Raw genomic sequence first — 22,655 nt, forward strand, 5'->3', positions numbered from 1 at the left:
TTCTTCACCCAAACATCTTTTCTTCTCCTGAATCATAGAGTCTCCTTTCTTCTTTACTCCGAGTATCCAATCAGTTACTAAATCCTATTTTTCTACTTCTTAAATAGATCTAAGTCAGTAGTCCATCCCCACCACCACCACCATCTACCTGGTTCTGACCCACTTCACATCTCACATCAACAACTGCAATAGCTTACTAATTTGTCTCATTCACCTAGCTAACCTGTCCTTAAATCCATCCATGGCATAGCTAATATAATTTCATCTTTAAAGCAAAATCTTGGTCATAACACTTCCTTTCTCCATCCTTTAATGGCTCCTTGTCAGCTATAGGATAACATTGCCCAACGTACCAAACCTCACCCAGCATACCAGACCTCCAGAAACTGGCTTCTCTCTCTTAATCCATACCCCTCACCACTCCCCCAAACCTACCCTGCATGTTTTAGCCATACCCTTCCATCCATTTCTGAGACATGCCATGCTGTTCACTTAATTCTCTTCACCCTGAAAAGCCCCCTCTGCCCTTCCCTTATTTCTTGTCACTCAGTGAGCTCCTAGCCATTTTTCACAACCAATTCAAATGTAACCACCAGTTAAGCACAGCAGACATCCCCAGAACTATCCACTGTACTCCACCTCCATCAGAGTGCATATAGTACTGTGGAGTGTCTACTTGTTTAATGCAAATCTGTCCCCATTAACCTGCTGGTATGATAGCATCTGAAGAAGCAGGGTCCTTATCTCTTCATCCCCACATTTAGCACAACACCTCATACCTGGGTGCTCAATTATTATGGTTGAATTGAATAACAATATCGAATATATGTTTGGTTTTTAAAGCTCCAATGGCATAGTGAGTTAAAGGAGAAATGTTTAAAAGATTAGAGGCAGAGTGTTTTAAAATGCAAGTTTAAAAAAAAAAAAGTTTAAAGAACTACCATGTCAAATGCTCAAGAAAAAAGGCTGAAAATGATGTGTCTGACATAAGGAGTGGGGGTGAGAAGAGTAGCATGATGAATAGATGCCTCTCAGGAGTTCCAGCGTAATAAACATTTTTCTTTTGCCAGAACCAAGTAGGATATTAGGACTATGGTCTTGTCCTTTGACTTCCTCTGGAATCACTAGGAATTTATAGAGTCACTTTTTGACTGCATTAACACCCTTTAACATGTTAATCAAGCTTCTATTGTACTCCATTTCAAATTCCACTCTTGCCACATCTTGCTGGTAACATCAGTTCAAGTGTTCAACTTCTCTGATACTAGGAAAACAAAGACCTTTGGGGATCAATTCCCAAGTAATCCTTTCCTACTGAACTTTAAAACAACATGTCAGGGCACCTGGGTGGCTCAGTCATTAAGCATCTGCCTTCGGCTCAGGTCATGATCCCAGGGTCCTGGGATCAAGCCCCGCATCGGGCTCCCTGCTCGGTGGGAAGCCTGCTCCTCCCTCTCCCACTCCCCCTGCTTGTGTTTCCTCTCTTGCTGTGTCTCTCTCTGTCAAATAAATAAAATATTTAAAAAAAAAAACAAAACCTGTCAAGAGAAAGTTGGAGTAGCAGTACTTATATTGTTCTTTTTTTGTTGTTCTTGTATTGTTCTAATCCTGCTTTGGTATCATGGTAATACTGGCTTCATGGAATGATTGTGATGTGTTCCCTCTATTCCATTATTTGTAAGATTTTGATAAACTTTGTCCTTAGTTACTTTTCTAAATGTTTGGTAGAATTCACTAATGAAACCATGCGGTCTTGGTCTTTTTTGTGCTGGGAGGTTTTTGATTCCTAATTCAATTTTCATTCTTGTTATTGGTCTAAGATTTCCTATTTTTGGATTCAAGATTTATGGTAACTTGTGTGTTTTTAGGAATTATCCAGTTTTTTTTCCTAAGCTATCTAATTTGTTTGTATATATAACTATTTATAGTAACCTGTTACCCCACTATGTATTTGTGGTTATCTGTTGTTTTCTCTTTCATTTCTCACCTTGGTTTTTGAGTCTTCTTTCTTAATGTAGCCAATTTTGGTGTTTTTGTTTTTTGGAAAAACTGGTCATTCTGGTCAATGTTATATTATTGTTTATTCTGATTTCTATTTCTGATTTTTTTGTTGTTGTTATTCCCTTCCTCTACTAAATTTCAGCTAAGTTTCTTCTTTTTCTAGTTCCTTGTGTTGTGATGTCAAGGAAAAAAAGTTCAAATCAACAACTTAAAACAAGTATATAAGGCATAAATTTCACCCTAACATCTGCTTTTGCTACATTCCATAGGTTTTGGAATATTTTCTTTTCTTTTGAGACATATTTTGATTTCTTATTTGGCCCAGTGCTTGTGCAGTAGTGAGTTGTTTAATATTTACATATTAAATATTTAATATTTATATTGTAAATTTTCCAGCTTTGTTTTATTGTTGATCTTTAGTTTTGTACCATTATGGTTGGAAAATATGCTTGGTATGATTTCAGTCTTCTTAAATTTGTAATATTTGGTAGGTCTCTTTTTACGTGATTTAACCAGGGGATCCTTCTGTGTTGTACTTGAAGGAAATATATATTCCATTTTTCTTGGATAGAATGTTTTATATATCTCTTTTAGAACCATGTATTCTGAAGTATGTTTCAAATAAAGAATGTTCTTGTTGAAAAAAAATACCCTTAACTGAGGGTACTCATTTAAAATAAAGCATACCAGAGGGGAGTTGGGGAGGGTGAAATAGGTGAAGGGGATTAAGAGTACACTTATTATGACGAGCACTAATGATGTATAGAATTGTTGAATGACTATATTGTACACCTGAAACATAATACCATATGTTAACTATACTGGAATTAAAATAAAAAACTTAATTAAGAAAATAAAACAACACTCCAGGTATCTATCAACTTATCTAGATCCTAGTCCTGTTGGCTCCTGACTCATTAAAACCACTGTCTTGTTAAGCATCTGACTCTATTGGTCCACTTGTCCCTCACTTGTCCACACTCAGCAGCCTCTCTTAGAGGCTCCTAGAACATAGCCCGGAAAAGGAGGACTAGCTGGATTCTTGTCTTATTCGTAGTTTTCTTCGCTGGTACCTTCCTGTCTGTCTGAAAAGATTTCCCCAAGTGGCTGCTCCCCTTTTTCCATCATTTCCTGTCTAGTCAGTAAACATAGTCCTAGTGTGATTGTCTTTGTAATCCTGGCACCTGCTTCAGGTCAAATTGATTTCTATTTATCAGCTGTCTCAAAAACTGATTTTTGTTTCTCAATGGTCTCAAACAATGTCCTTTTGCTCTTCTTACTTCTCTTCTGCCTCTTCCTCCTGGCTCCCTCCTAATCTCTCTTTCTCTGCTCCCCACTGCTTTCCCCCTCCCTCTCCCATATACACACAAACAAACAGAATTCATAGACACAATCTCCATTATTTGTCTCTCTCAACAGTTACTAATGTTTACAAAGCACACATTTATACTTGAGATGGCGCCAGCCTCTCAAGACAGATGCACTTTCAGTTCCAAACATGGCTTTTGGGAGACAGACTTTTGCCATCAAGAGAAAATGCCTGAGAAACAAACACTCTGGAAACTAATTGGAAAGAAAAAAGTTCAAGCCAAAGTAAGAGAAAACTTTATTTCTTTCTTGGCATTCCCAGAATACTGGCCTGTTCTAAAATTCATTGTGTGTGCAGAAGTGACAGAAGCAAAAGATTTAGATTCACAATGGGGTGAAATATCTATGGCTTAATAAAAGCCAGCAGAACAATTGCAGAGAAAAAAGAAAGAGTTGCAGAGTGAGATGGATATACAAAACAGTTTCAGAAATGTTTTGACTCTGTTCTCATAAATAAGCATGTAAATGGTCAACATGTACTAGATAGAACTCAGTATCTAACTTTCTGTGATTTTTCAGTGTCTTTTTTCTTATCCTAAGAATTGCTGACATAGCATTATAAGTCATCACAAGATTATATTCCAAATATATACACTTTTTGTTACTTGTTACTTATATTTTCTTTCAATCTCCTGAAATCCAGAGTATTTTTGTTTGCATTCATTTCTGAACCCAATTCCTATCCCACCCATGTTATCTCTACACACACACACACACACACACAAATTTTACACCAACAGAACTAATCCAGTTCTAAACTGGTGAGAATGTAGTTGCACCTTCTCATTTTTTAAAAAATTTTATTTGTTTATTCCAGAGAGAGAGAGGGAGAGGGAGTGCACAGGGAGAGGAACAGAGGGAGAGGGACAAGTGGACCCCGGACTGAGTGTGGAGCCCATCAAAGGACCAGATCTCAGAACTCTGAGATCATGACCTGAGCCAAGACCAATAGAGTCAGATGCTTAACCAACTGAGCCATCAGGCACCCCACACCTTCTCATCTTTTAAATCTCAGTTTAAATGCTAACTCCTCAAAAGACTTTGCTAGAATAGAATAGATCTAGTTACTCCTAGATTACAGTAACTTATTTTCTTCACACAGTTATTCAAATGTGTAATTTAGAAACTGTATTTAATTGTTATTCTCTGATTTTTCCAATAAAACGTAAGCTTCATGAAGGCAGGGACCATTTCTGTCTCTTTTATCTCCATCACATAGGATTGTGCCAAACACATTGTATAGATTTAATAAATATTAACAAACAAGTATGCATTTTTAATTTTCTGTAAACACACACATATGAGATAAAGGGATTTACGAAAATCTACTCACATAGAGCTTACCACCCAAAATTCTTGATATTAATACATAAACAAAGCCAACTGTAACAAAATAGGAAACCACAATGAAACAAACAGAATCAGGTAATAGAAACTAACGAAGACACTTTATCCTTGATACTATAAAATCGATAATGGATTTAAAAGTTTGCTAATGATGTTTAACAATACATAAAACATACACATTATTTCAGTTTCTGTGGACCAAGATATGGGAAAGGCTTAGCTGGATCCTCTTTATGATTTATGATTTCAGAAGGTTCCAATCCAAATGTGAGCTGGGGCTACAGTCTCATCTTAGTCCCAATTGGGGAACAATCTACTTCCAAGCCCACATGGTTGTTTACCAGCATGTGGTTTCTAGTGAGCTGCTGGACTGAGGACCTCAGTTTCTTGCTAACTGTTGGTTGGATGCCACGCTCAGCTCTCTGCCATGTGGGCCTTTCCAACATAGCGATATCTTTCCTCAAAGCCAGCAGGAGAGAATTTCCTTGGAGGATAGGATTTACAGTATTATGTAACCTAATTACTTACATATAATCACATAAATCTCATCACATTTGTCATATTCTATTTGTTACAAGCAAGTCACAAGTTCTACCTACACTCAAGAAGAGGGGACCACGAGAGTTAGAGAATCAGTGGGCAGGGGTCATGGAGGCACTCTACAGTCTGCTCACCACAAACAGAAAAGTTATTATGACCCTGGTTCATCTAAGAATGTTAATAAATAAAATATTTTCTGGTAGTAAAGAATTTGTCCAACCTCACAGGATCCTGTGAAGTTTTATGAATAAGATATTAAAATAATTCACATGGGTAGTTTGGGTGGTAATATTCACCTACAAGTGTTTTTAATGGTACTTTATGGCAGGAGACTAATCAAAGAGTTGTGAATGTCTTCATAGTTTTATCAAAGACAGAATGGAATAAATAAGTTAGATGATGCAAATAGCATGAAGTAGCTAAAGATTCTATATACAAGAAACTAAGTGAAAACCAGAGAGATATGTGGGAAATTATATCACAACCCTTTCTTTTGTCCCCATCTTTGTCATGGTTCAACTTCCTTGCCCCATTGGCTTTGGATGTGGTCATGTGACTTGCCTTAAACAATCAAATGTGAGCAGAGATGACACTATGCCAGCTCTGAGCAGAGACTGTAGGAGGTATTCTAAGCTTTGGTTTTGCCCCTTTGCACTCCTGTCCTCCACCATGAGAACAATTCATGCCAGAGAAAATTCCAGAATGAAAGACATGCCACGCCTAGCAAAGTCCGGCAGAGCCATGGCCAGCCAACCATTAGACTTATAAGCAGTGAATCAATATTTATTATAAGCCATTAATTTTGGAGTTATTCATTAGGCAATATCGCATCAGCAAAAATCTGACTAACACAGTACAGAATTTTTCAAGTAACTGATCAATAAAATGAGAAGGGACTTAGCATTTCTCTACAATTAAATTGTTTCAGTTACAGTGTTTTTATGTGTTTTTATGCCATACATTCTGATCTCTGCCAACATTATCATTGATTTATTACCATTGTTGAAGAACAAGGCATAAGTATAAGAGTGAAAGAGGCCTGTTAAAACAAATGCCAGAGCTAAGCTTCCCACTCAGGCAAACATGGACAGTCTTCATTTACAAGGGCAGGGACCTCTACCACTGATATTGATAGATTGAAGAGAGTAGATCTGAGCAACATCACTTCTCCTTACTTGATGGGGAGAGAGGCCAGAAGTGTTAGCCTAAGGAAGTTTCTGGAAGAAAATAGGAGAAGGAAGTCTTTTGTATTCTAAAACCATTAATCTCTCATACTCTAATATTTTCACAACATCCTAATTGTGGCACTGATTAGAGCTACCTAGTATTCAAGCTATTTATGTCTTACCTGTCCCTATTACTGAATTGTAACTCCCTAAAGAGCAGAGACCACACTTTACTCATTTTAAAAATTCCTTGGACACAAAGTACCCACAGAAAACAGGCATTCAAGAAATGAATGGAATTTCTCTGTTCTTTGTTCAAAGTAGTTTCTTGCCTATCACTGAAAAGTAACTAGAGGCAGGTGACTAAAGTGTTAAATGGAAGGCAAATTAGCTGAGTTTCATTTTAGGCAAAACATAGGAAATTCCCAGGTTCTCTTGATGATAGAAAGCCAAATGCCCCATGCCTGGAGACTTGAGACTTCAGACCCATAAGCATCAGATTCATCCAAGATCATCTCTAATTTCTGGTAGCACCTGTTGAGATTTATCTTTTTTTTTTAAGATTTTATTTATTTATTTGACAGAGAGAGACACAGCAAGAGAGGGAATACAAGCAGGAGGAGTGGGAGAGGGAGAAGCAGGCTTCCTGCTGAGCAGGGAGCCCGATGTGGGGCTTGATCCCAGGACCCTGGGATCATGATCTGAGCCAAAGGCAGACGCTTAACGACTGAGCCACCCAGGCACCCCGAGATTTATCTTTGATGAGTTAGCTATACAATACTATAAATATCACTGATAAAAATCATTCATGTATTAAGGAATATGTAAAATTTTGTGTATCTGGCTTAATAAAACATATTACTCTCCCGGAAAATTTGAATGTAACATACTCAAAAGTGCATTTTAAATTACCTCTTAGATTTTCTGTCCCATAACCTGCCACTTTTACATAAATATTAGCACAAGATTGCTTTCCAAGAGTCAAACTTTAAACAAAAATAACCACACATTCATTCAGAGGTTAAAAAAAAAAAATCGTGTAGTCCCTCACAATAAAAAGTACATTTCTGTTCTAAAAGGAAACTTCAGTAATTGAAAATTCCTGAACTCAATAGAGAATGTTTTTTTTCTAATAACTGGTTCCAACTTCATAGAAGTAAAAGATGCTGAGGTTAGACTGAGCATATTCTGTGATTCAAGCATGTATTCAAGCAGGAAATGTCCTAGATTTGGGAAATATCCAGCAAAGAGTTGTCTGCAGGCAGGTAGGGCTCTATTCTCCAATCAGGCTAAATAGTGGCTTTCAGGAATCCACTTGACAATTCTGATTGAGATGGAATTGCAGTCTGCAAGGGGTCAAGAAAACTTATACTCCAGCTGCCTAGATCACAAAAATGTCAAAAAGTAGGAACAAAGAACAGGAACTTTGTAGAGAATAAGAAAGCTTGGTAGTCCTATCTCCTCCAAGCATGGTAAAAGGTAAAATGTGGCTGAAAACAAACCATTAGCTGTCAGGCCAGACTCTCAGATCAAACTGTAAATAATTGCAAGTTAAGATTGCTCTATACAAATGCAAAGCATCTGAAGCACTCTGTGTAGGCTGTCATTGTGCTTTATTCTGTAATTTCAAGTTTACATTTACAAATATGTGGAGATTAAACATGTTCCTGAAAACCCAATGGGCCAGAGAAGAAATCAAAATGGAAACCCAAAAACCTTGAGATTAGTAAAAATGGAAACACAACAAACCAAATGGCATGCACTGAAAGCAGTTCTAACAGGGACATTTATGGCAATAAACACCTACATTATGAAAAAAAAAATCTCAAGTAAACAATTAGGCAAAGGGAGGAAGGAGGGGAGGAAGCGATGAGGGGAGGTGGGGAGGAGGAGCACCTAAATCAGAAAAGACATTTTCTGTTTGCAGATGACATCATCTTATACATGGAAAATCTAAAGATTCCACCAAAAAACCATTAGAATTAATAAATGAATTCTGTAAAGTTGCAGGATACTAGTCCAGGTATGTTACTAAATATTAACAATAAACTATCAGAAGGAGAAATTAAGAAAACAATTGCATTTACATAACATCAAAAAGAATAAAATACTTAGGAATAAATTTAACCAAGGAAGGGAAAGTTCTATATACTGAAAACTATAAAATATTGATAAAAGAAATTGAAGACATAAATGGAAAGATATTCTGTTTTCATGAATTGAAAGAATTAATGTTGTAAAACTGTCCATACTACACAGAACAATCTACAGATTCAATGTAATCCCTATCAAAATTCCAATGGAATTTTTCACAGGATAGAAAAAAAAAATCCTATAATTTGGAACCACAAAGACCCTAAATGGCCAAAAATATCTTGAGAAAAGAAGCAAAGCTGGAGGCATCACACTTTCTGATTTCAAACTGTATTACAAAACTCTAGTAATCAAAACAATATAGACTGACATAAAAACAGACACATTAGATCAGTGGAAGAGAACAGAGTGTCCATAAATAAAGTCATGCATATATGGTCAATTAATTTTTGACAAAGTAGCCAAGAAAATACAATGGGGAAAGGACAGTATCTTCAATAAATGATGCTGGATAAACTATATATCCACATGTAAAAGAATGAAACTGCACCACTATCTTACACCATACACAAAAATAATTCAAAATGGATTTAAGACTTGAAAATAAGACCTGAAACCATAAAACTCCTAAAAGAAAACATAGGAGATGAGCTCCTTGACATTGGTCTCAGCAATGATTTTTTGGATTTGACACCAAAACCAAAGGCAACAAAAGCAAAAATAACAAATGGGACTACATCAAACTATAAATCTTATGCATAGAAAAGGAAACCATCAACAAAATGAAAAGTCAACCTACAGAATGAGAGACAGTATTTGCAAACTACATATCTAATATCCAAAATATACAAGAAACTGATACAACTCAATAGCGAAGGAAGGAAAGAAAAATTTTAAAATGGGCAAAAGACCTGAATACACATTTCCCCAGAAAGAAATAAGAGTGGCTAGGGGCGCCTGGGTGGCTCAGTCGTTAAGCGTCTGCCTTCGGCGCAGGTCATGATCCAGGGTCCTGGGATCGAGCCCCGTATCGGGCTCCCTGCTCGGCGGGAAGCCTGCTTCTCCCTCTCCCACTCCCCCTGCTGTGTTCCTGCTCTCACTGTCTCTCTCTCTGTCAAATAAATAAATTAAAAAAAGAAATAAAAGTGGCTAATGGGTAAATGGAAAACTACTCAAAATCATTAATCAGGAAAATGCAAATCAAAATCACAATGAGGTACCATTTCATACCTATTAGAATGGCTATTATCAAAAAGACAAGGGGCACCTGGGTGGCTCAGTTGGTTAAACATCTGCCTTCAGCTCAGGTCATGATCCCAGGGTCCTGGTATCGAGTCCAGCGTCAGGCTCCCTGCTCTGCGGGGGGCCTGCTTCTCCCTTTCCCTCTGCTTGCTGCTGCCCCTGCTTGTGCTTTCTCTATTAAATAAATAAATAAAATCTTTTAAAAAAATGACAGATAACCAATGTTGGTGAGGATGTGCATAGAAGTGGGAATGTAAACTGGTATAACCATTACGAACAACATTATGAAAGTTCCTCAAGAAATTAAAAATAGTGCTACCATATGATCCGGCGATCCTACTTTTGTCTAAAGAAATTGAAATCAGGAGCTCATAGAGATACTTGCATTCCCATGTTTTTTGTTTTTTTTTTTCTTTGTTTTTTTTTTTTTTTTTAAGATTTTATTTATTTATTTGACAGAGAAAGACACAGCGAGAGAGAGAACACAAACAGGGAGTGGGAGAGGGAGAAGCAGACTCCCTGCTGAGCAGGGAGCCCGATGCGGGACTCGATCCCGGGACTCCAGGATCATGACCTGAGCTGAAGGCAGTCGCTTAACCAACTGAGCCACCCAGGCGCCCTGCATTCCCATGTTAATGTTCATCACAACATTATTCACAAGAGCAAAAGTATGGAAACAACCTAAATACCTGCTGACAGATGATGGATAAAGAAAATGCAGTATATATACACAATAGAATATTATTTGATCTTTAAAAAGAAGGAAATCCTGCCATGTTTGACAAACAGATGAATGTAGAAGGTATGAATCTAGAAAGTAAAATAAGCCAGAGAGAGAAAGACAAATACCGTGTGGTATCTCTTGTATGCTGGAATCCTTAAAATGTGTATGTATATCAAACTCTATACTTTAAACATATTACAATTTTATTTGTCAATTTTATTCCTCAATAAAACTGGGAAAAGAAAGTAGATCGCGGGCGCCTGGTGGCTCAGTTGGTTAAGCAACTGCCTTCGGCTCAGGTCATGATCCTGGAGTCCCTGGATCGAGTCCCACATCAGGCTCCCTGTTCGGCAGGGAGTCTGCTTCTCCCTCTGACCCTCCCCCCTCTCATGTGCTCTCTCTCATTCTCTCTCTCTCTCAAATAAATAAATAAAATCTTAAAAAAAAAAAGTAGATCGCATTTCAGTGTTCCTACCACAGCAAAAGAAAAATTTTTAAAAAGAACTACGATCTACACAATGTGAATTTTTTTTTAAGTCCCAGTACTTAAAAAAAAGAAAGAAGAAGCAAGTTAGAGTACTTCAGAGAAAGGAGAAGCACAAATAATTGGGGGAATTAAAAAAAGTTTCATAAAGAAGGTAGCCTTTCAGCTAGATCTAAAAGATGAAAAGAATTGGACAGAATCCAGGCTGTGGGGCATGCCTGGTCAGAGGAATCAGCATGAGACAAGTTCAGGAATGGCAATGCCAGAGCAGAGCGGGGAGCAAGGACTCTCATGATTTTCCGGGAAAATGAAAAGAGTAAGACACGAGACTGTGAAGGTGATTTGAGGCCATTAAAGAAGACTTTCAATAAGATGCTAAAGAATTTGTGTTTAATTACAAAGACACTGGGGACTATTGAAAGTTTCTGAAATTAGCATGGATGATCAGAGCTTGGTTTTAGGGAGGGAAGTCTGATGGAGTGGTAAAAGATAGAGTCAAGGGGGAAAGAGCTGGAGGCAGGGAGCATGACCAGGAGGTAACATTTGCAGCAGGCCAGCATGCAACTTACATCTCATGAGAATAAATCCTGAGGCACTACCACCATCAATAACAGAACTATTAACCACTTAAATTTTTAAATCATTATAGTTATAATTAAGATTGAAATTCCTGGGGTGCCTGGGTGGCTCAGTTGGTTAAGCGTGGGACTCTTGATTTTGGCTCAGGTCATGATCTCAGGGTCATGAGATCAAGCCCCACTTCGGCTCCATGCTCATCAAGAAACTTGCTTGAGATTCTCTCCCTCTGCCCCTCCCATCATGCTTATTCTAGCTCTCTCTCAAAAACAAATAAATCTTTTTAAAAAAAAGATTGAAATTCCTATGGCACTTTATAGTTCATCATCAAGTCCTTAATTGGTATCTACCATGTGCCTAGTGCTATTGTTATGTAGAAGCTAGATATGAGCAGTAGAAGGAACACTGTAGAGACAGAGTCCCAAATCCTTGCAGGGGAAGGATAGAGACAGGAGCTAGAGGCAAGGACAGTGCTAAATAATCCACACATTAGAAGCTTGGGGCACAACATCCTGACCTTGTGGCTTCAGGACCTTGGGGCTGACCAATCAAGAGCCACAGATGCACTCTCCTCTTCCACCTCTGCCCCAGGGTGACTCCTAGACTCATGGTGATGCATTTGCATTGTGGGTACAGCCCTACCCCATGGAGAAAGGCTGCCATGAGGTTCTGGTACAAACCCTGTAGGGTCAAAAACTCCCCCTCCCAACAACCTGTGAGGAGTCCCCCCAGATTATTGGAAGCAGCCTCCATTAGAGACCACCCCACTGAATGTCACAGCTCCTCCCAGCCCAGAGAGACACAACAAACAACCAAACCCCAAATAAACTAGGGCCTGTTCCACCTCTGGGAACCTGCCCACTCTCCCACCTAGAGAGTGTACTTTCACTTTAATAAACTGTTTTGTGCTTCCTACTTTCCTTCTGGCTAGTTTTATTCAAGCGTGGATCCCCATGTAAGTCTTCTGGTGGGGAATCCAAGGACTGAGACTTCCATTCACACAACGCAGACTCTCCCTATATCACACTATGATAAATCCAAGGAGAGAGAGGATGTTCACATCAAAATAAAATAGAAAGTGGCATACAATAAAAAGATCCTAAGATATCATATACTTAATTATAGGGATCAGACTCTATTATATCAATTTGTCTATCTAGAAGGTAATAGCTAGTTTTGTGGCTTTTGATAGTCTGAAAGTAAGAGTAAAATGTACATAGTTGGTAAGGAAATTATACCAAAATTTATGATAAATGTAGATAGAGTACATTTACATCATGCAAATGTTCACAAGTGATGATTGGTTGAACAGCTGAATTAATCAGATGCCCAAACTAAGAAAGAATCTTGAGCTAATATTTATGACCCATTCCTACTATGAGATATCATCCATTCACTCAATGAGTACTTACTAAGCATCTACTATATGCTTGGGATATGTGAATCAATAAAACAAATATCCCTATAGTCTTGAGGCTTACATTCTAGCAGGGGAAGAAAGATAAAGATTGTGAACAGAATAAATAAGAAGCACAGTATATTAAAGGGTGACAAATGCCAGGAAAAAGTAAAGAAAAGAAGGGAATAAGGAGTCTGGAGTATTGCAATTTTAAATACAGTGGTTCGGAGTAGGTGTCCTTAGGAAGGTACTACTTGAACAAAGTATCAGTAACAGATCATTGGCTGTGCCTCAAGGATTAAAAAAAAATAATAATAAAATTCCATCCATGATACCAAAGAGTCTATCACCTGAGGTTCTAGAAAACATCAGATTCCAAACTTTCAGGCTTCTAGAGTAAAAGCAACATGGAGAGATAGCTGGCATTGCCTTAAAGCTATAGGTCCACTTACTGCTGTTGTACCAACAAGTAGTACATGAAACAGAAGACAGCAAAGTTGAGTGGGCACTGCCTATTTCTCTTCTTTGTCACTTTCCTTTCACTCTCACCCCCACCACGCCTACAAACTCCCTTTCTGTTTGTTGCGTGTGATTTGGCTATTGTGTTGCAAGATTTGAGTTCCAAATAACCAAGTCTTCTAGACTTGATTTTTGTTGTTAATCAAAATTCCTAAACTAAACTCACTGTTGCCAGCAAGGATTTTTTTTTTAATCCAGGGCTAACAGCAAGGAGAGAGGCATAGCTTTCTGAGCGATTAGGCATTTATGCATTATACAAGTCAGTAAAGATGTAAGTAGGAGTCCAGGTACAGAATAAAACAGTACAAACTTCAAGAGATGGTGAAAAACACCTGGGATGCATCTATTATAGAATTAGCCAGCAATTAGCTTGATAGACATCAGCCAATGTGCAGAGGCTAGATGGAGAAGTAACCAAAAGTCCTCCTAGAGCTGGATCTATATCAGCCAACAGAGAACTGGGGAAATGTTAATGGATCTGTGAAGAACCTAATTTGGCAACCTCAGAGACTGTATCTCTAATTGTAATTCACACTCAGGTTGACTTTTACAGGCAATGTTTTGTTTTTTTTTTTAAGATTTTATTTATTTATTTGAGAGAGAGAGGGTGAGAGAGAGAGCGCAAGAGGGGGTAGGGTTAGAGGGAGAAGCAGACTCCCCGCCGAGCAGGGAGCCTGATGTGGGACTCGATCCCAGGACTCTGGGATCATGACCTGAGCCGAAGGCAGTCGCTTAACCAACTGAGCCACCCAGGCACTCTACAGGCAATGTTTTTAAACAAGGAGAAATTTAGTAAAAAATAGAGACAGAAGAAAAAGGAAAGGATTTATGTTAAATTGCTCGCCTTTTAAACTTTCATGGGAATGGAACATTTCAGTCATCTCTAAAGAGTTGAAGATATACCTAAAAGTGACTCAGTTTTGTACTTGGACATGTTCTAAAACAACAATGGTTGTTTTTAAATGACATCTAATCTTCTGACAGATCTATCCCCAAATCCTTCAGCTAGCACCCAATGACTTGATATAATTAAACTATTTCTGATGAAATGAATTGAAGGACTCAGAGGAGCGATAAAGGGCCACATACAAAGCCACCTTTACAGTTTAATCCGTGCTTTGTTCAATTGGGAAATTCACAGTGCCACGTGGTAAAAAAAAAAAAAAAAGGGGGCTATTTTTTACAAAGGGAGAAGATCTTGAGGCTAAGAGGGCTGGAGAGTGAGGGAAACAGGCAGTGTAGCCCGCACCTCCAGAACGGCCTTTTAAAAAGGTAAATCAGATCATGTCATTCCCTAGCTTAACACCTTCCAATGGTCTCCCTTCCAGCCAGTCAAATCTAAACTCCTTATGATGGCCTTTCCTTCCTCTCCCTTGCTCATCACTCTCCTGCCAAGCTATCTTCTTGCTAGTCAAACATGCTAAGCTCCTCCCACCCCAGGGCCTTTGCACATTCTTCCCTCTATCTGGTTCACCCCCTTCTTTCTTCTCACTTAGCATTTGAGGTCTGCCTGAATGTCACTTTTTCCAGGAGATCTTGCTTCACCTCCATTTCTGAGTCCTTCTCCAGTTTGCACACTCTCTAACCTACCCTTGTTTTATTTTTGCACGGCATAGCTCTATCTGAAATTGTTTGGTTTTTTTTTTTTTACCTATTTTCTACCTCTCTGACTACAACATAAGCCGAAATTAAGGTGCCACATTACCCTTGAAAAACTAGGAAATGATGAGGGTTAAGTACTCAAGGCAGCAAGGATGGGTGAAGGAAAAAATTAGTTTGTACATTAATTTAAAATAGTCACTTATTTAAGGCAGAAAAAGAAAACACATTTCAGAAACTGTAGAAATGTCCTGGAGGAAGTACACATAGAGGATAAAAATAAATGGTCAAATAAGAGAAAGTTATTAATTAGTACTTATGGGATTTTCTTTTTCATTCTAACTGGGATTTGTAATTTGTAAATAAAAAGTTACCAATGCCTAAGTAAATTATATAGTTGGAGGAGAAAGGGGAAGTGAAAATAAGCAGGAATCCACCTATCAGGCAGACAACAGGTAAAGTCTAATTATACCCAATACTGTGAAATATTAAGTGTGATAATATCTAGACTTTTCAAGTTGAATAAAATCTAGTATCCAGCACTCTCAGACATTTTTGGTTCACAACCTTGGGAGTTCCCTGGGTGAAAATAGAAACTGGTTCCTGACCCAGAGGGCAAGGAGAGCCTGAATAGGCCACTCCAGACTGGTAGGTGAGCATCTCAATAAGCAAGAGAGCTTACTTAGGAGGCTTGTCTTGGGAAACCACGAGATGAGTAGATGTCCACACTTGCCCACCAGAATCTTAAAAGTTTATATAGAGACCTGCACTGGGTTCAGTCAGACAGCTTGGACAATCTCAACTACACCAGCTCTCTCAAGGTGGCATCCCTGAAAATGGCTCTGGCTGTGGGAATGGCCGCAGGCAGAAGGTATACTCTAGAGGGGAGGGGGGTGGGGGGATGGGTTAGCCTGGTGATGGGTATTAAGGAGGGCATGTATTGAATGGAGCACTGGTTGTCATACGCAAACAATGAATCATGGAACACTAAAGGATTTATGTTAAACTAATCCAAAACTAATGATGTAATGTATGGTGATTAACATAACAACAAAAAAAAAAGAAGGTATACTCCAAGGATGGGAAGCAGTTGAGGAGCCTCTAATTGCCTGGGTGCAGTTCAGAGGTCAACCAGTGGTCACGTCCTCTTGATGACCCCCTCCAACATACATTAATTAGTATGAACGTAAACTGTTGCAACTTTTTTTTTTTTGTATTCACAAATGAAAATTTTTATTTAAAACTGTATGGGAACATATTCTATCAGAAAGTTTATTCTTTTTTGTTGTTTTGACTATAGTTAACACATAATGTTACATTAGTTTCAGGTGTACAACATAGTGATTCACCAACTCTGTACTATGCTATTCTGACCACAGGTGTAGCTAACAATGGTGCAATATTTTAATAATGTGGCAATAGACATCTATCAATTCCACTATTGAAAATTTATTTCACAGATACACACATTTGCACAAAGATGTAAGGAAGTTGCTTGCAGGATTAATTGTAATATCAAAGAATGGGAAGCTACAAAAAGGTCCATCATTTAGCTTGGTTAATAAGTTCTGATAATTCCTAATGGAAGATGCAATAATTAGAAGAGGTCAGATAGAAATGTAATGGAATTATATCAAAAATAAATTGCATACTTCTGCAAACTGTTTTTTTTAAGCAGAGTGTAACTTGTAAAATAAAGACTGAATATGCTGATGGGTGTGCATATAGAAAATGAGAGAAAACATGAAATATATTAATGGTTTTGATTCTTCTGGGCAGTAGGACTAGGATGTGAAGAACTTTACTTTTCACTTTATAACTTTCTACATCATTTGGAATTGTTTACCATAAATATTATTTTATAACAGAATACTAGCTAATAGAAAGAGAAAGAGAATAGCAGGCAATTGTGTGTGATTTGACTCCTGCTTGGCTCCTATGTTGCCATTTATCTACCTCCATACCCTCACCTCTTCACACACAATTCACTGTTTACTTTCCAGCTTTATTGATCTATAACTGACATATAACATTGTATAAACTTAAGGTGTACCATATTATTTAATACATATATGTATTGCAAAATGATTACCACAATAAGCTTAGTTAATACATACATCACCTGACATAATTATTTTTTTTCTGCAATTCTACTTCTGGGTCTATCTCAAAAAAATGAAATCACTATCTTGAAGAGAAATCTGCACCCCTATGTTCACTGCAGCATCAGTCACAATAATCAACACATGAAAACACCTAAGTGTCTGCCAACTGATGAATGGATACAGAAGATGTGGTATATATTTACAATATAATCTTATTTAGCCACGAGAAAGAAGGAAATCTTGTCATTTGTGACATGGATGGACTGTGAGGGCATCATGCTAAGTTAAATAAGTCAGACAGAGAGATAAATGCTGTATCATCTCACTTATATGTAGAATCTAAAAAAGTCAAACTCATATAAACAGTAGGATGGCAGTTGCCCAGCGACTTAAAGATAGGAGAAATGAAGAGATGTTGGTCAAAGGGTACAAACTTCCAGTTATAAGATGAGTAAGTTCTGGGGATCTAACGTATAGCATGATTACTATAATTAACAATATTGTATCATATACTTCAAAGTTGCTATGAGAGTAAATCCCATTCATTGGGACAGAAACATCAGCTCTCCATCCAGACACTCATAGGGCAGCCAACTCCTAATCATCCCTTTAAGACAATGCACAGATGCAACCTCATTTTAGCAGTAATCCCTGACCTCAGAAAGCTGAGCTTGTATGCCATCTTCACATGCACTTTCCATTTATGCCTGGCTGACCCACCATACCGCTCACCCCACTAGAAGTTGTAACTAAATCACTTTTCTGCAATCATGAGAATCTCCATATGCACAGCTCTTCCTTGATGGGGTTAAGATTTGGGTCCCAACTTCAGACACTTCTCTACAGATATTTTTAGGAACATCCTGTGTGGGAGGGAATACTGTCTAGTATTTATAGTTGAAATTGCCTATGAGCCCTTTAAAGCAAGGATCATATCTCTATAATCCTCAAATCTATCCATACCAGGCACACAGTAGGCTCTCAATAAATACTGGTAAAAGGAAGACTGAAAGCTCATGTTGAAAAAAATGAAAAACTGCTTAAAGTATTTACATTTTAAAAGAAGAATAACCCATATTTCAAAAGAAATGTGCTAGCCCCTCAAAGAGAGCTGCCTGTCCATGGGGCAGATGTGACCTTCTTCACATGAGTTTAGTGCTAATTCCCAGAGCCTGGGCTTAAGGAGAGACTACAGAGCAAGGCTAGAAACTGTGTTCTTTTTAGCTCAGGTGGTCCCAGGACATTTGATTGAATGAATATCTAGACACATAAGGTATAATCTGCCTCAGAGTAGAAGTCTCAAGCTAGCAGGAATTCCCAAGGTGTCAATATGATTAAAAGCCACAAAAGGACCTCAAATGAACACAGGAGAAAATAGCTTATTAAAAAAGATAGTCTAGGTCCATATTGGCTGTCATCCTTGAATCTTCTTTTATTCTACTCCTCCAGTCATTCATTGAGTTCTTTTGATTTTTTTTCCTCTTACATATTTTTAGATATGTCCCTCCCCCCTTTTTCCCACCTCCTTACCAAGACTTCATAGTGTCCTTGTGATCAGGACCTGCAGAACATTCCAGCCTCTTCTCTTGCAGTTCCCCCCCTTGCCTTCATCCATTCTTCCACTCATTCAACAATCATGACTAATCACAAAGGATGTGCTCTGGGCTCCACAGGAGCTGAGTCTATAACAACAAGCAAGATAGGTAATGTCTTTGCCCTCAGGAACAAGATGTTTCAACCACTACAAACTTCCTCCAACTTGAGTTCCTTGTGGCCAGCTGCCTAAAATTCCCTCCACCTGGCTAACTCGTACTTGTTTCATGCCTCACCTCCTCTAGGATACCTTCCACAATTTCCCACATATTAAGTGGGAAATATTAAGTGCCCCTGTGTTGCATTTCTAAGATGCCTCCTGAGTGACACACTCAGTAAGGGTACCCAGGGAGGCCCTTAATAGAGGAAATGTTTACAAAATGTGACCAGGGTCAAGAGACAGTAAGGGTCAGTGAAGCTCCCTGAGGATAGTAACACCAGGGCACTGTCACCCCCTCCTAGCACTGGAGCAGCAGAGGGAAGAGGCAGTTACCAAAACCTTGAGAAACCAGTGAAATTATAGGGGAGGACCACTTAACAGAAGCTATGGTTTTAAGTAGAAGAACTCATATAACCTGTGATAACCAGCAGGCAGGAGCCAAGGAATAAATACCCCAGCCTGATGATCCTCCCTCCCTCTAATCTCTTGCTAGTGTTTCCCTTTAACCAAACACAACCTGGAGCCAGAGGGTAAGAGACCCCCTGACTTAGTCATGGGACTCAAAGCAGGATGGAAAAGGGAAGAGAGTAGAACTGGAAGGGCGAACAGAAAACATCCAACACAACTTCACTCACCGTGCTCTCAGCTGGACTGTGACTTCCGTGGAGGAAGACCCAGGCCTCTTTGATGTTGGAATTGAAGAGGTGTAAGTTCACTGGCCACATGAAGGACATGAGAGTTTTCTTCCAACCTCCTTTAATACTTTCACGGTTTCTACTCTGCAAAGAAAAAAATGAAAGCCACTGAAATGCAGCTCTGCTCTAGGCTTCACAGGGACACCTTCCAACTGTGCTTCAGTGGGTTTGAATATACTGAGGAATTTCTTTAAAGTACATATGACCCTGTATGGGCCACAGAGTGACCATGTGCTTACCCTGCATACTCTGATAAGCAATTCCAAGTCCTAGAAGCCCAAAGGCCGCCCAGCTGGGACTTCTGTCCGATGTCAGAGGAATTCTGGGGACCTCCATACTCTGCCTACCTGCCCCAGTGTGGCCAGAGCTCCAGTGTCAGCCATCGGGGTCACAAACATCCTCACTCCCAACACAGACAAGAAAGGGACCGGGAGTTGCAAGCCTGTTTTCAAGGCAGTTTTTGAAACAGCACATGATGAAAACCTATTACAATAAAATACTGAAATCTTTGATGCCTCAGGAGAAAAATCAAAGGAAATGTTCACCGTTGGCATATTTGATAGTTACTGGGCTCCTTTCTCAGGCCAGCAGCGTGGACAAGAATCAGGATGAGATCTGAGCTCATCTAATTGCTGAAGGCGTATGCCACACATAAGCTTTACTTGTTCCATTTCAGCTCATTGTCTTTACCACCTCGGCTCTTTCCCCCCCTCCAGTTATGCTTAATTTAACCAGAGATTAGAATTCTAAACCCTCTGGGAGTAAGAAAGGAACTCTCCTCCACCATGATGTTTCAGCTAAGGGAGCTGAAGCAAAAGGAATGCTTTTTCTCCCAGGGTCTCCCATAGCTCAAGAAAATTTAATCACATTCTCTCCTTTGGCATCTTCTTAAAAATGCCTTCAGAAGCTTCCCGGAGCTTAGCCCCAAAATCTAATCTGAAGTTTAGATAGGTTTAGTGAAAGGCAGCTTTTGCCTCCACCCCAGGCTGCAATATAATGGGTTTACCAAGCCCCCCGTAGGGGGTTGAGAGCGTTTCTGTAAGGCAGGCAGCCTCCTTGCAGACGTAGCTTTTCAGACCTGAGGCTCTCTCTTTAGCAATTATTTTGATTTTTGTAATGACCCACCTGCCTGATGCTAATAATCACTCAGTGTGTGCTCCACCCACATAACATTCTCTCCAATTCAGGAATCTAAGCCTCCTTTATGTTCTAGATGAAAAACTCCCCATTGGTGTGAGTTAAAACCATGCTGATTCACTTCAACAGACATGAATCAAGTGCTTTCCATGTACAAGACATTTGCTGAGCATTTGGGGGAAGGACACAGAAGAATAAAACACAGCCTCTTGCTTCAGAAAATTTACAGATGACGTGTGTTGAGCAAGAGAGGCACGAATACTGTGGAAGAGGTAAGTGCCTAAGAGAGGGGCCAGAAAGAAGTGGTATTTCAGCAGAAGAAGAGAAGTCCCTTCCAGCTAGAGCATCTCATGAGGGGTTTCCCAGGGGAGGGAGAATTTTCTATGGTCCCCAGAAGACTGTGGTCAAATTCCAGGAACAGACACCACTGTAAGCAGAGACCACATTGGCATGATGAACAAATGTCTCCTCTACTAACCTGATTCAGTCATCCATTCGTTCATGCAATAAGCATTCATTACATGCCTACTCTATGCCTGCAATAGGGATATAAAGACAAGAGTAAGTCCTGGGGCGCCTGGGTGGCTCAGTCGGTTAAGCGCTGCCTTCAGCTCAGGTCATGATCCCAGGGTCCTGGGATCGAGCCCCGCATCGGGCTCCCTGCTCAGCGGGAAGCCTGCTTCTCCCTCTCCCTCTGCCTGCCTCTCTGCCAACTTGTTCTCTCTATCTCCCTGTCAAATAAATAAATAAAAAATCTTAAAAAAAAAAAAAAAGAGTAAGTCCTTCTACTACTAGTTCACAGGCTGGTAGGGAAGAAGAGGTAAACAGTAGCTGCTATACTAAGGGATAAGTACAATCCTAGAAATTCAGCCCATGGTGGCCAAGAGAGATCACCTCTAAGTGGGGAGGGAATTCTTCACAGAGGAAGACATTTGAATTGGGTCTGGAAAAATGAGTATGTGCTTGATAAATAGTCAAAGGGGCAAAGGCATTCCCAACAGAAGGAAACACAAATGCAAAGGCATGGACACAAGAAATGACATGGGCTACCAGGGAACTGCAAGTTATCTAGTCTGGCTAGAATGCAAGCTTCATGAAAGGGAATGGCAAGGAAATGAGGTGAGCGGGTCAGGTATGAACCTAACCCACAAGGTGCTCTTATGATGGCCCAAGAAGTTTGGGTTTTACCTGTGAGACTGGAGCTTTAGGGAATGGTATTAAGGAAAGCAGTAACAGGATCTGATTTGCATTTATAAGAACCCAAGCATCTCTAGAGAGTTTATCCTCTGGGAAGGGAAACATAGGTTAGGAGAGAATTGCATGGGACAGGCAGGAGGTGATGGGGGCCCAAGCTGTGGCACCTGCTGTGAAAATAGACAAAAGAGGGGTGCTTAGGTGGCTCAGTCGTTAAGTGTCTGCCTTCGGCTCAGATCATGATCTCAGAGTCCTGGAATCGAGCCCCGCACTGGGCTCCGTGCTCAGCGGGAAGCCTGCTTTCCCTCTCCCACTCCCACTCCCCCTGCTTGTGTTCCCTCTCTTGCTGTGTCTCTCTCTGTCAAATAAATAAAATCTTTAAAAAAGAAAGAAAATAGACAAAGGAAAGGATGAATTAACAAGGTGCAAAGATTCTTCAAGAAGGTCAAGTAAAGTGGGCACTCAGAGATGCCTAATGGATTTGGAAATTAAGAGGTCTTTAGTAACCTGAGCTCAAGCAGGCTGGCTTCCCCCCTTTTTAAAAAGTATTTTTGAGCTTTTTATTAAAGTATATAATATGTATACTGAAAAGTACATAAGTTTATAGTGTGAATACATTCACATAACCAGATTAAGAAATAGAGCATTACCAGTACCCCCCAAAACCTCCCCTTGTCCCCTTGCACTTATCCCCCAAGGGTAACCATTAGCC

At 39.4% G+C, this 22,655-nt stretch overlaps 1 long non-coding RNA gene across 3 annotated transcripts in view; it reads right to left on the reverse strand.

The window, feature by feature from the left end:
* LOC118009428 overlaps window positions 1–22,655 on the reverse strand; it is a 572,526-nt gene that overhangs the window by 346,976 nt on the left and 202,895 nt on the right. For all 3 annotated transcript variants that reach the window (XR_004678925.1, XR_004678927.1, XR_004678926.1), the window contains 2 exons: window positions 19,553–19,696; window positions 18,695–18,846 (listed from right to left, as the gene is read on the reverse strand). This is a non-coding gene — a long non-coding RNA (uncharacterized LOC118009428). The remainder of the gene's footprint in view (window positions 1–18,694; window positions 18,847–19,552; window positions 19,697–22,655) is intronic.

Source organism: Mirounga leonina, unplaced genomic scaffold (genome assembly GCF_011800145.1).
Source record: "Mirounga leonina isolate KUSES-001 unplaced genomic scaffold, KU_Mleo_1.0 Mir_127, whole genome shotgun sequence".
Lineage (NCBI taxonomy): Eukaryota > Metazoa > Chordata > Mammalia > Carnivora > Phocidae > Mirounga > Mirounga leonina.